The sequence below is a fragment of the Triturus cristatus genome, chromosome 1_1, assembly GCF_964204655.1.
Source record: "Triturus cristatus chromosome 1_1, aTriCri1.1, whole genome shotgun sequence".
Lineage (NCBI taxonomy): Eukaryota > Metazoa > Chordata > Amphibia > Caudata > Salamandridae > Triturus > Triturus cristatus.
Window position 1 is genome coordinate 791082706 of NC_140579.1, and position 13466 is coordinate 791096171.

The following is a 13466-nucleotide window of genomic DNA, read 5'->3' on the forward strand; positions in this document are numbered from 1 at the left end:
AACCTCTCTAATCTAATAAATTTTTGTCTCATTCCTTCTTTTGCGGTTGACCTAGTATTGGCTTGACCTGGAATCGTTTCGTTACTGAAAAGGTCTTCTAACAAAGTATCTCTATTGTCCTCAAAGTTTGCCATTTTCAATTATCAAAATACAACAACGCACAATGGGTAAATAGTCAGTACCCAACTTTCAACGCAATCCGAATAGAAGTATCACATGTAATCACAAGTTATAGGCAAGACGAGTGCTCGATCAGCAAAATTTGATATATAAATATACTTCACAGTGGATATGCTATAAGGACCTGCACATCGTAAAGTTCAATCCGTAATGCAATAGGTTGTTGTTAGCAGTTGTATTGGGTGCTAGCATATCGCCACATACTCATCCACCAAGAGTAATAGTCATCTCTAAGAATACCAGATTCCAAAGATGTCGAAATTTTACAAAAAAGGCAATGCTGCACACCCCAAAAGTAACCTGCACCCCTTAGACAATCTTATTGCTGGGTGTAGTCCAAAAGTTGTAAATATTCATACAAAGAACACCATCGATATCCGATCTTGATGTAACAGGATATGTTATGTTTATTCTTTCATAATCATATAAGTATCCAATTTTCACAGCGCAGCCGACGCGCGTTTCGCCCAACGGGCTTTCTCAAGGCTGCATATATACAAGAAAAAAGAGAAAACAGGGTATCTAATTTTCTGTATCAACAGAAACATACACAATATTCTCAGCTGTGTTATGCCGTACATTCTAGTACAAAACAGATCCATGATTGAAAACAAAGTTCAAAGGGAGAGAGTTCCCCAAGAGACAGAGAGTAGTCCCCTTCATTGGGTGATTAGTAGAGAGATAGATCCCGATAGGTTCCCCAAGTGGATAGAACGTCAGAGTCCAAAAGATAGCTGAATCACTGAATCCTATTTCCTTAAATTACCAAAATTCGTCATGTATCTTACACCGATAGGTACAGTGAGTGTTAATGGGTGTGCCCATGTTAAAATCCAATACACGAAAAATCCATAGTCGTGAAGTGCTCCAAGTCATGCTGTACAAGGTGATGACATCTCACCTAGTCAGGTTCACTACGTCGTTCGTATTTGGTGTAAAAAAACTTGAAATTACACCTAAAAGAAAGAATTGTAATGTCCTGTGACCACTGGCAATATTACTCAAATGGTATTTGTCACATCGTCTGTTGCGACATTCTGTATTGCTTACCTAGTTCCCGTTGAAGTGTTTCACAGCAGTGATGCAATGAGTGAGACTCCAGTGAAGTTTTTCACAGCATTGATCCAATGAGTGAAACTAGTGAAGTGTTTCACAGCAGTGATACAATGAGTGAGACACCAGTATGGTGCTTCAGGGCAGTGATACAATGAGTGAGACTCCAGTGAAGTGCTTCAGAGCAGTGATACAAAGAGTGAGACTCCAGTGAAGTATTTCACAGCATTGATACAATGAGTGAGACTCACAGTGAAGTGATTCACAGCAGTGATATAATGAGTGAGACTCTAGTGAAGTGTTTCACAGCAGTGATGCCATGGAGTGAAACACCAGGGATGTGTTTATCAGCAGTTATAGAATGAGTGAGACTCCAGTGAAGTGTTTCACAGCAGTGATACAATGAGTAAAACTCTGTTGAAGTGTTTCACAGCATTGATACAGTGAGTGAGACTCCAGTGAAGTGTTTCTCAACAGTGATACAATGAGTGATACACCAGTACAGTGCTTCAGAGCAGTGATATGATAAAATGAGTGAGACTCTAGTGAAGTGTTTCACAGCAGTGATACAACACGTAAGACTCCATTGAAGTGTTTCCCAGCAGTGACACAATGAGTGAGACTCCACTGAAGTGTTTCACAGCATTGATACAAAGAGTGAGACTCCAGTGAAGAGTTTCACAGCAGTGATAAAATGAGTGAGACTCCCGTGAAGTGTTTCACAGCATTGATACAATGAGTAAGACTCTATTGAAGTACTTCAAAGCAGTGACACAATGAGTGAGACTCCAGTACAGTGCTTCAGAGCAGTGATACAATGACAGACTCCAGAGAAGTGGTTCCCTGCAGTGATCCAATGAGTGAGACACCAGTACAGTGCTTCAGAGCAGTGATGCAAAGAGTGAGACTCCAGTGTAGAGTTTCACAGCAGTGATACAATGAGTGAGACTCCCGTGAAGTGTTTCACAGCAGTGATACAATAAGTAAGACTCTATTGAAGTACTTCACAGCAGTGACACGATGAGTGAGACACCAGTGAAGTGTTTCACAGCAGTGATGCAATGAGTGAGACTCCAGTGAAGTCTTTCACAGCAGTGACACAATGAGTGAGACTCCAGTGAAGTGTTTTATAGTAGTGATGCCATTGAGTGAGACTCTAGTGAAGTGTTTCATAGCAGTGATACAATGAGTGAGACTCCAGTGAAGTGTTTCACAGCAGTGCTACAATGAGTGAGACTCTAGTGGAAGTGTTTTACAGCAGTGATGCCATGGAGTGAAATACCAGTGAAGTGTTTCACAGCAATGATCCAATAAGTGAGACACAAGTACAGTGCTTCAGAGCAGTGATGCAAAGAGTGAGACTCCAGTGAAGAGTTTCACAGCAGTGATACAATGAGTGAGACTCCCGTGAAGTGTTTCACAGCAGTGATACAATAAGTAAGACTCTATTGAAGTACTTCACAGCAGTGACACGATGAGTAAGACTAGTGAAGTGTTTCACAGCAGTGATACAATGAGTGAGACTCCAGTACAGTGCTTCAGAGCAGTGATTCAATGACAGACTCCAGTGAAGTGTTTTACAGCAGTGTTACAATGAGTGAGACTCCAGTGAAGAGTTTCACAGCAGTGATACAAAGAGCGAGACTCCATTGAAGTGTTTCAGAGCAGTGATGCCATGGAGTGAAACACCAGTGAAGTGTTTCACAGTAGTGATGCCATTGAGTGAGACTCTAGGGAAGTGTTCCATAGCAGTGATACAATGAGTGAGACTCTAGTTAAGTGTTTCACAGCAGTGATGCAATTGAGTTAGACTCTAGTGAAGTATTTCACAGTGGTGCTACAATGAGTGAGACTCTAGTGAAGTGTTTCACAGCAGTGATGCCATGGAGTGAAACACCAGTGAAGTGGTTCAAAGCAGTGATCCAATGAGTGAGACACCTGTACACTGCTTCAGAGCAGTGATTGAAAGAGTGAGACTCCAGTGAATTGTTTCACAGCAGTGCTGCAATGAGTGAGACTCCAGTGAAGTGTTTCACAGCAGTGATGCAATGAGTGAGACTCCAGTGAACTGTTTCACAGCAGTGATGCAATGAGTGAGTCTACAGTGAAGTGTTTCAGAGCAATGAAGCAATGAGTGAGACTCCCGTGAAGTGTTTCACAGCAGTGATTCAATGAGTGAGACTCCAGTGAAGTGTTTCACAGCAGTGATTCAATGAGTGAGACTCAAGTGAAGTGTTTCACAGCAGTGATACAAAGAGTGAGACTCTAGTGAAGTGTTTCACAGCACTGATACAATGAGTGAGACACCAGTACGGTGCTTCAGGGCAGTGATACAATGAGTGAGACTGCAGTGAAGTGTTTCACAGCAGTGATAAAAGGAGTGAGAATCTAGTGAAGTGTTTCACAGCAGTGATGCAATGTAGTGAAACACCAGGGTTGTGTTTATCAGCAGTAACAGAATGAGTGAGACTCCAGTGAAGTGTTTCACAGCAGTGATAAAATGAGTAAAAGTCTTTTGAAGTGTTTCACAGCAGTGATACAGGGAGTGCGACTCCTGTGAAGTGTTTCACAGCATTGATGAACCAAGTGAGACTCCAGTGAAGTGTTTCACGGCAGTGACACAATGAGTGAGACTCCAGTGAAGTCTTTCACAGCAGTGATACAATGAGTGATACACCAGTACAGTGCTTCAGAGCAGTGATATGATAAAATGAGTGAGACTCTAGTGAAGTGTTTCACAGCAATGATACAAAACGTAAGACTCCAGTGAAGTGTTTCCCAGCAGTGACACAATGAGTGAGACTTCACTGAAGTGTTTCACAGCAGTGACACAAAGAGTGAGACTCCATTGAAGAGTTTCACAGCAGTGATACAATGAGTGAGACTCCCGTGAAATGTTTCACAGCAGTGATATAATGAGTAAGACTCCAGTCAAGTGTTTCACAGCAGTGCTACAATGAGTGAGACTCTAGTGAAGTGTTTCACAGCAGTGACACAAAGAGTGAGACTCCATTGAAGAGTTTCACAGCAGTGATACAATGAGTGAAACACCGGTGAATTGTTTCACAGCAGTGATACACTGAGAGAGACTCCAGTGAAGTGTTTCACAGCAGTGCTACAATGAGTGAGACTCTAGTGGAAGTGTTTTACAGCAGTGATGCCATGGAGTGAAATACCAGTGAAGTGTTTCACAGCAGTGATCCAATGAGTGAGACACAAGTACAGTGCTTCAGAGCAGTGATGCAAAGAGTGAGACTCCAGTGAAGAGTTTCACAGCAGCGATACAATGAGTGAGACTCCCGTGAAGTGTTTCACAGCAGTGATACAATAAGTAAGACTCTATTGAAGTACTTCACAGCAGTGACACAATGAGTAAGACTAGTGAAGTGTTTCACAGCAGTGATACAATGAGTGCGACTCCAGTACAGTGCTTCAGAGCAGTGATTCAATGACAGACTCCAGTGAAGTGTTTTACAGCAGAGTTACAATGAGTGAGACTCCAGTGAAGTGTTTCACAGCAGTGATTCAATGAGTGAGACTCAAGTGAAGTGTTTCACAGTAGTGATACAAAGAGTGAGACTCTAGTGAAGTGTTTTACAGCAGTGATGCCATGGAGTGAAATACCAGTGAAGTGTTTCACAGCAGTGATCCAATGAGTGAGACACCAGTACAGTGCTTCAAAGTAGTGATGCAAAGAGTGAGACTCCAGTGAAGAGTTTCACAGCAGTGATACAATGAGTGAGACTCCCGTGAAGTGTTTCACATTAGTGATACAATAAGTAAGACTCTATTGAAGTACTTCACAGCAGTGACATGATGAGTGAGACACCAGTGAAGTGTTTCACAGCAGTGATGCAAAGAGTGAGACTCCAGTGAAGAGTTTCACAGCAGTGATGCAATGGAGTGAGACTCCAGTGAAGTGTTTCACAGCATTGATCCAATGAGTGAAACTAGTGAAGTGTTTCACAGCAGTGATACAATGAGTGAGACACCAGTACGGTGCTTCAGGGCAGTGATACAATGAGTGAGACTCCAGTGAAGTGCTTCAGAGCAGTGATACAAAGAGTGAGACTCCAGTGAAGTGTTTCACAGCATTGATACAATGAGTGAGACTCACAGTGAAGTGTTTCACAGCAGTGATACAATGAGTAAAACTCTGTTGAAGTGTTTCACAGCAGTGATACAGTGAATGAGACTCCAGTGAAGTGTTTCTCAACAGTGATACAATGAGTGATACACCAGTACAGTGCTTCAGAGCAGTGATATGATAAAACGAGTGAGACTCTAGTGAAGTGTTCCACAGCAGTGATACAACACGTAAGACTCCATTGAAGTGTTTCCCAGCAGTGACACAATGAGTGAGACTCCACTGAAGTGTTTCACAGCATTGATACAAAGAGTGAGACTCCAGTGAAGAGTTTCACAGCAGTGATACCATGAGTGAGACTCCCGTGAAGTGTTTCACAGCAGTGATACAATGAGTAAGACTCTATTGAAGTACTTCAAAGCAGTGACACAATGAGTGAGACTCCAGTACAGTGCTTCAGAGCAGTGATACAATGACAGACTCCAGTGAAGTGGTACACTGCAGCGATACAATGAGTGAGCCTAGTGAAGTGTTTCACAGCAGTGATACAATGAGTGAGACTCCAGTCAAGTGTTGCAGAGCAGTGATACAAAGAGTGAGACTCCATTGAAGTGTTTCATCGTACTGATGCCATTGAGTGAGACTATAGTAAAGTGTTTCATAGCAGTGATACAATGAGTGAGACTCTAGTGAAGTGTTTCACAGCAGTGATGCCATTGAATTAGACTCGAGTGAAGTGTTTCACAGTAGTGCTACAATGAGTGAGACTCTAGTGAAGTGTTTCACAGCAGTGATGCCATGGAGTGAAACACCAGTGAAGTGTTTCACAGCAGTGATGCCATGGAGTTTAACACCAGTGAAGTGTTTCACAGCAGTGATCTCATGAGTGAAACACCAGTATACTGCTTCAGAGCAGTGATGGAAAGAGTGAGACTCCAGTGAAGTGCTGCACAGCAGTGATGCAATGAGTGAGAAAACAGTGAAGTGCTTCAGGGCAGTGATGCAATGAGTGAGACTCCCTTGAAGTGTTTTACAGCAGTGATTCAATGAGTGAGACTCCAGTGACTTGTTTCACAGCAGTGATTCAATGAATGACACTCAAGTGAAGTGTTTCACAGCAGTGATACAATGAGTGAGACTCAAGTGAAGTGTTTCACAACACTGATATAATGAGTGAGACTCCAGTGAAGTGTTTCTTAGTGGTGATGCCATTGAGTGAGACTATAGTGGAGTGTTTCATAGCAGTGATACAATGAGTGAGACTCTAGTGAAGTGTTTCACAGCAGTGATGCCATTGAATTATACTCTACTGAAGTGTTTCACAGTAGTGCTACAATGAGTGAGACTCTAGTGAAGTGTTTCACAGCAGTGATGCCATGGAGTGAAACACCAGTGAAGTGTTTCACAGCAGTGATGCCATGGAGTGAAACACCAGTGAAGTGTTTCACAGCAGTGATCTAATGAGTGAGACACCAGTATACTGCTTCAGAGCAGTGATGCAAAGAGTGAGACTCCAGTGAAGTGTTTCACAGCAGTGATGCACTGAGTGAGACTACAGTGAAGTGCTTCAGAGCAGTGATGTAATGAGTAAGACTACATTGAAGTGTTTTACAGCAGTGATTCACTGAGTGACACTCCAGTGAAGTGTTTCACAGCAGTGATTCAATGAGTGACACTCAAGTGAAGTGTTTCACAGCAGTGATGAAATGAGTAAGACTCTATTGAAGTACTTCAAAGCAGTGACACAATGAGTGAGACTCCAGTACAGTGCTTCAGAGCAGTGATATGATAAAACGAGTGAGACTCTAGTGATGTGTTTCACAGCAGTGATACAACACGTAAGACTCCAGTGAAGTGTTTCCCAGCAGTGACACAATGAGTGAGACTCCACTGAAGTGTTTCACAGCAGTGATACAAAGAGTGAGACTCCAGTGAAGAGTTTCACAGCAGTGATACAATGAGTAAGAGTCTACTGAAGTACTTCAAAGCAGTGACACAATGAGTGAGACACCAGTGAAGTGTTTCATAGTAGTGATGCCATTGAGTGAGACTCCAGTGAAGTGTTTCACAGCAGTGCAACAATGAGTGAGACTCTAGTGAAGTGTTTTACAGCAGTGATACCATGGAGTGAAATAGCAGTGAAGTGTTTCACAGCAGTGATTCAATGAGTGAGACACCAGTATAGTGCTTCAGAGCAGTGAAGCAAAGGGTGAGACTCCAGTGAAGAGTTTCACAGCAGTGATACAATGAGTGAGACTCCTGTGAAGTGTTTCACAGCAGTGATACCATAAGTAAGACTCTATTGAAGTACTTCACAGCAGTGACACGATGAATGAGACACCAGTGAAGTGTTTCACAGCAGTGATGCAATGAGTGAGACTCCAGTGAAGTGTTTTACAGCAGTGATGCAATGAGTGAGACTCCAGTGAAGTGTTTCACAGCAGTGATACAATGAGTGAGACTCAGAGTGAAGTGTTTCAGAGCAGTGATACAATGAGTGAGACTCTAGTGAAGTGTTTCACAGCAGTGCTACAATGAGTGAGACTCCAGTGAAGTGTTTCATAGTAGTGATGCCATTGAGTGAGACTCTAGTGAAGTGTTTCATAGCAATGATACAATGAGTGAGACTCTAGTGAAGTGTTTCACAGCAGTGAAGCAATTCAATTAGACTCTAGTGAAGTGTTTCACAGTAGTGCTACAATGAGTGAGACTCTAGTGAATTGTTTCACAGCAGGGATGCCATGGAGTGAAACACCAGTGAAGTGTTTCAAAGCAGTGATCTAATGAGTGAGACACCAGTACACTGCTTCAGAGCAGTGATTCAAAGAGTGAGACTCCAGTACAGTGCTTCAGAGCAGTGATTCAATGACAGACTCCAGTGAAGTGTTTAACAGCAGTGTTACAATGAGTGAGACTCCAGTGAAGTGTTTCACAGCAGTGATACAATGAGCGAGACTCCAGTGAAGTGTTTCACAGCTGTGATGCAATGAGTGAGACTAAAGTGAAGTGTTTCAGAGCAGTGATGCAATGAGTGAGACTCCCGTGAAGTGTTTCACAGCAGTGATTCAATGAGTGAGACTCTAGTGGAAGTGTTTTACAGCAGTGATGCCATGGAGTGAAATACCAGTGAAGTGTTTCTCAACAGTGATACAATGAGTGATACACCAGTACAGTGCTTCAGAGCAGTGATATGATAAAACAAGTGAGACTCTAGTGAAGTGTTTCACAGCAGTGATACAACACGTAAGACTCTAGTGAAGTGTTTCACAGCAGTGATACAATGAGTGAGACTCTAGTGAAGTTTTTCACAGCAGTGATTCACTGAGTGACACTCCAGTGAAGTGTTTCACAGCAGTGATTCAATGAGTGACACTCAAGTGAAGTGTTTCACAGCAGTGATGAAATGAGTAAGACTCTATTGAAGTACTTCAAAGCAGTGACACAATGAGTGAGACTCCAGTACAGTGCTTCAGAGCAGTGATATGATAAAACGAGTGAGACTCTAGTGATGTGTTTCACAGCAGTGATACAACACGTAAGACTCCAGTGAAGTGTTTCCCAGCAGTGACACAATGAGTGAGACTCCACTGAAGTGTTTCACAGCAGTGATACAAAGAGTGAGACTCCAGTGAAGAGTTTCACAGCAGTGATACAATGAGAGAGACTCCCGTGAAGTGTTTCACAGCAGTGATACAATGAGTAAGAGTCTACTGAAGTACTTCAAAGCAGTGACACAATGAGTGAGACACCAGTGAAGTGTTTCATAGTAGTGATGCAACAATGAGTGAGACTCTAGTGAAGTGTTTTACAGCAGTGATACCATGGAGTGAAATAGCAGTGAAGTGTTTCACAGCAGTGATTCAATGAGTGAGACACCAGTATAGTGCTTCAGAGCAGTGAAGCAAAGGGTGAGACTCCAGTGAAGAGTTTCACAGCAGTGATACAATGAGTGAGACTCCTGTGAAGTGTTTCACAGCAGTGATACAATAAGTAAGACTCTATTGAAGTACTTCACAGCAGTGACACGATGAATGAGACACCAGTGAAGTGTTTCACAGCAGTGATGCAATGAGTGAGACTCCAGTGAAGTGTTTTACAGCAGTGATGCAATGAGTGAGACTCCAGTGAAGTGTTTCACAGCAGTGATACAATGAGTGAGACTCAGAGTGAAGTGTTTCAGAGCAGTGATACAATGAGTGAGACTCTAGTGAAGTGTTTCACAGCAGTGCTACAATGAGTGAGACTCCAGTGAAGTGTTTCATAGTAGTGATGCCATTGAGTGAGACTCTAGTGAAGTGTTTCATAGCAATGATACAATGAGTGAGACTCTAGTGAAGTGTTTCACAGCAGTGAAGCAATTCAATTAGACTCTAGTGAAGTGTTTCACAGTAGTGCTACAATGAGTGAGACTCTAGTGAATTGTTTCACAGCAGGGATGCCATGGAGTGAAACACCAGTGAAGTGTTTCAAAGCAGTGATCTAATGAGTGAGACACCAGTACACTGCTTCAGAGCAGTGATTCAAAGAGTGAGACTCCAGTACAGTGCTTCAGAGCAGTGATTCAATGACAGACTCCAGTGAAGTGTTTAACAGCAGTGTTACAATGAGTGAGACTCCAGTGAAGTGTTTCACAGCAGTGATACAATGAGCGAGACTCCAGTGAAGTGTTTCACAGCTGTGATGCAATGAGTGAGACTAAAGTGAAGTATTTCAGAGCAGTGATGCAATGAGTGAGACTCCCGTGAAGTGTTTCACAGCAGTGATTCAATGAGTGAGACTCTAGTGGAAGTGTTTTACAGCAGTGATGCCATGGAGTGAAATACCAGTGAAGTGTTTCTCAACAGTGATACAATGAGTGATACACCAGTACAGTGCTTCAGAGCAGTGATATGATAAAACAAGTGAGACTCTAGTGAAGTGTTTCACAGCAGTTATACAACACGTAAGACTCTAGTGAAGTGTTTCCCAGCAGTGATACAATAAGTAAGACTCTATTGAAGTACTTCAAAGCAGTGGCACAATGAGTGAGACTCCAGTGAAGTGTTTTATAGTAGTGATGCCATTGAGTGAGACGCAAGTGAAGTGTTTCATAGCAGTGATAAAATGAGTGAGACTCCAGTGAAGTGTTTCACAGCAGTGCTACAATGAGTGAGACTCTAGTGGAAGTGTTTTACAGCAGTAATGCCATGGAGTGAAATACCAGTGAAGTGTTTCACAGCAGTGATCCAATGAGTGAGACACCAGTACAGTGCTTCAGAGCAGTGATGCAAAGAGTGAGACTCCAGTGTAGAATTTCACAGCAGTGATACAATGAGTGAGACTCCCGTGAAGTGTTTCACAGCAGTGATACAATAAGTAAGACTTTATTGAAGTACTTCACAGCAGTGACACGATGAGTGAGACACCAGTGAAGTGTTTCACAGCAGTGATGCAATGAGTGAGACTCCAATGAAGTGTTTCACAGCAGTGACACAATGAGTGAAACTCCAGTGAAGTGTTTTATAGTAGTGATGCCATTGAGTTAGACTCTAGTGAAGTGTTTCATAGCAGTGATACAATGAGTGAGACTCCAGTGAAGTGTTTCACAGCAGTGCTACAACGAGTGAGACTTTAGTGGAAGTGTTTTACAGCAGTGATGCCATGGAGTGAAATACCAGTGAAGTGTTTCACAGCAGTGATCCAATGAGTGAGACACAAGTACAGTGCTTCAGAACAGTGATGCAAAGAGTGAGACTCCAGTGAAGAGTTTCACAGCAGTGATACAATAAGTAAGACTCTATTGAAGTACTTCACAGCAGTGACACGATGAGTAAGACTAGTGAAGTGTTTCACAGCCGTGATACAATGAGTGAGACTCCAATACAGTGCTTCAGAGCAGTGATTCAATGACAGACTCCAGTGAAGTGTTTTACAGCAGTGTTACAATGAGTGAGACTGCAGTGAAGTGTTTCACAGCAGTGATAAAAGGATTGAGACTCTAGTGAAGTGTTTCAAAGCAGTGATACAATGAGTGAAACACCTGTGAATTGTTTCACAGCAGTGATACACTGAGTGAGACTCCAGTGAAGTGTTTCACAGCAGTGCTACAATGAGTGAGACTCTAGTGAAGTGTTTTACAGAAGTGATGCCATGGAGTGAAATACCAGTGAAGTGTTTCACAGCAGTGATCCAATGAGTGAAACACCAGTACAGTGCTTCAGAGCAGTGATGCAAAGAGTGAGACTCCAGTGAAGAGTTTCACAGCAGTGATACAATGAGTGAGAATCCCGTGAAGTGTTTCACATTAGTGATACAATAAGTAAGACTCTATTGAAGTACTTCACAGCAGTGACATGATGAGTGAGACACCAGTGAAGTGTTTCACAGCAGTGATGCAATGAGTGAGACTCCAGTGAAGAGTTTCACAGCAGTGATGCAATGAGTGAGACTCCAGTGAAGTGTTTCACAGCACTGATCCAATGAGTGAAACTAGTGAAGTGTTTCACAGCAGTGATCAAATGAGTGAGACACCAGTATGGTGCTTCAGGGCAGTGATACAATGAGTGAGACTCCAGTGAAGTGCTTCAGAGCAGTGATACAAAGAGTGAGACTCCAGTGAAGTGTTTCACAGCATTGATACAATGAGTGAGACTCACAGTGAAGTGTTTCACAGCAGTGATATAATGAGTGAGACTCTAGTGAAGTGTTTCACAGCAGTGATGCCATGGAGGGAAACACCAGGGGTGTGTTTATCAGCAGTTATAGAATGAGTGAGGCTCCAGTGAAATGTTTCACAGCAGTGATACAGTGAGTGAGACTCCAGTGAAGTGTTTCACAGCATTGATGCACCAAGTGAGACTCCAGTGAAGTGTTTCACAGCAGTGACACAATGAGTGAGACTCCAGTGAAGTGTTTCACAGCAGTGATACAATGAGTGATACACCAGTACAGTGCTTCAGAGCAGTGATATGATAAAACGAGTGAGACTCTAGTGAAGTGTTTCACAGCAGTGATACAACACGTAAGACTCCAGTGAAGTGTTTCCCAGCAGTGACACAATGAGTGAGACTCCACTGAAGTGTTTCACAGCATTGATACAAAGACTGAGACTCCAGTGAAGAGTTTCACAGCAGTGATACAATGAGTGAGACTCCTGTGAAGTGTTTCACAGCAGCAGTGATACAATGAGTAAGACTCTATTGAAGTACTTCAAAGCAGTGATACAATGAGTGAGGCTCCAGTGAAGTGTTTCACAGCAGTGCTACAATGAGTGACACTCTAGTGAAGTGTTTTACAGCAGTGATGCCATGGAGTGAAATACCAGTGAAGTGTTTCACAGCAGTGATCCAATGAGTGAGACACCAGTACAGTTCTTCAGAAAAGTGATTCAAAGAGTGAGATTCCAGTGAAGAGTTTCACAGCAGTGATACAATGAGTGAGACTCCCGTGAAGTGTTTCACAGCAGTGGTACAATAAGTAAGACTCTATTGAAGTACTTCACAGCAGTGACACGATGAGTGAGACACCAGTGAAGTGTTTCACAGTAGTGATGCAATGAGTGAGACTCCAGTGAAGTGTTTCACAGCAGTGATGCAATGAGTGAGACTCCAGTGAAGTGTTTCACAGCAGTGATACAATGAGTGAGACACCAGCACGGTGCTTCAGGGCAGTGATATAATGAGTGAGACTCCAGTGAAGTGCTTCAGTGCAGTGATACAAAGAGTAAAACTCTGTTGAAGTGTTTCACAGCAGTGATACAGTGAGTGAGACTCCAGTGAAGTATTTCTCAGCACTGATACAATGAGTGATACACCAGTACAGTGCTTCAGAGCAGTGATATGATAAAACGAGTGAGACTCTATTTAAGTGTTTCACAGCAGTGATATAACACGTAAGACTCTAGTGAAGTGTTTCCCAGCAGTGACACAAAGAGTGAGACTCCACTGAAGTGTTTCACAGCAGTCATACAAAGAGTGAGACTCCAGTGAAGAGTTTCACAGCAGTGATACAATGAGTGAGACTCCAGTGAAGTGTTTTACAGCAGTGATACAATAAGTAAGACTCTATTGAAGTACTTCAAAGCAGTGACACAATGAGTGAGACTCCAGTGAAGTGTTTTATAGTAGTGATGCCATTGAGTGAGACTCTAGTGAAGTGTTTCATAGCA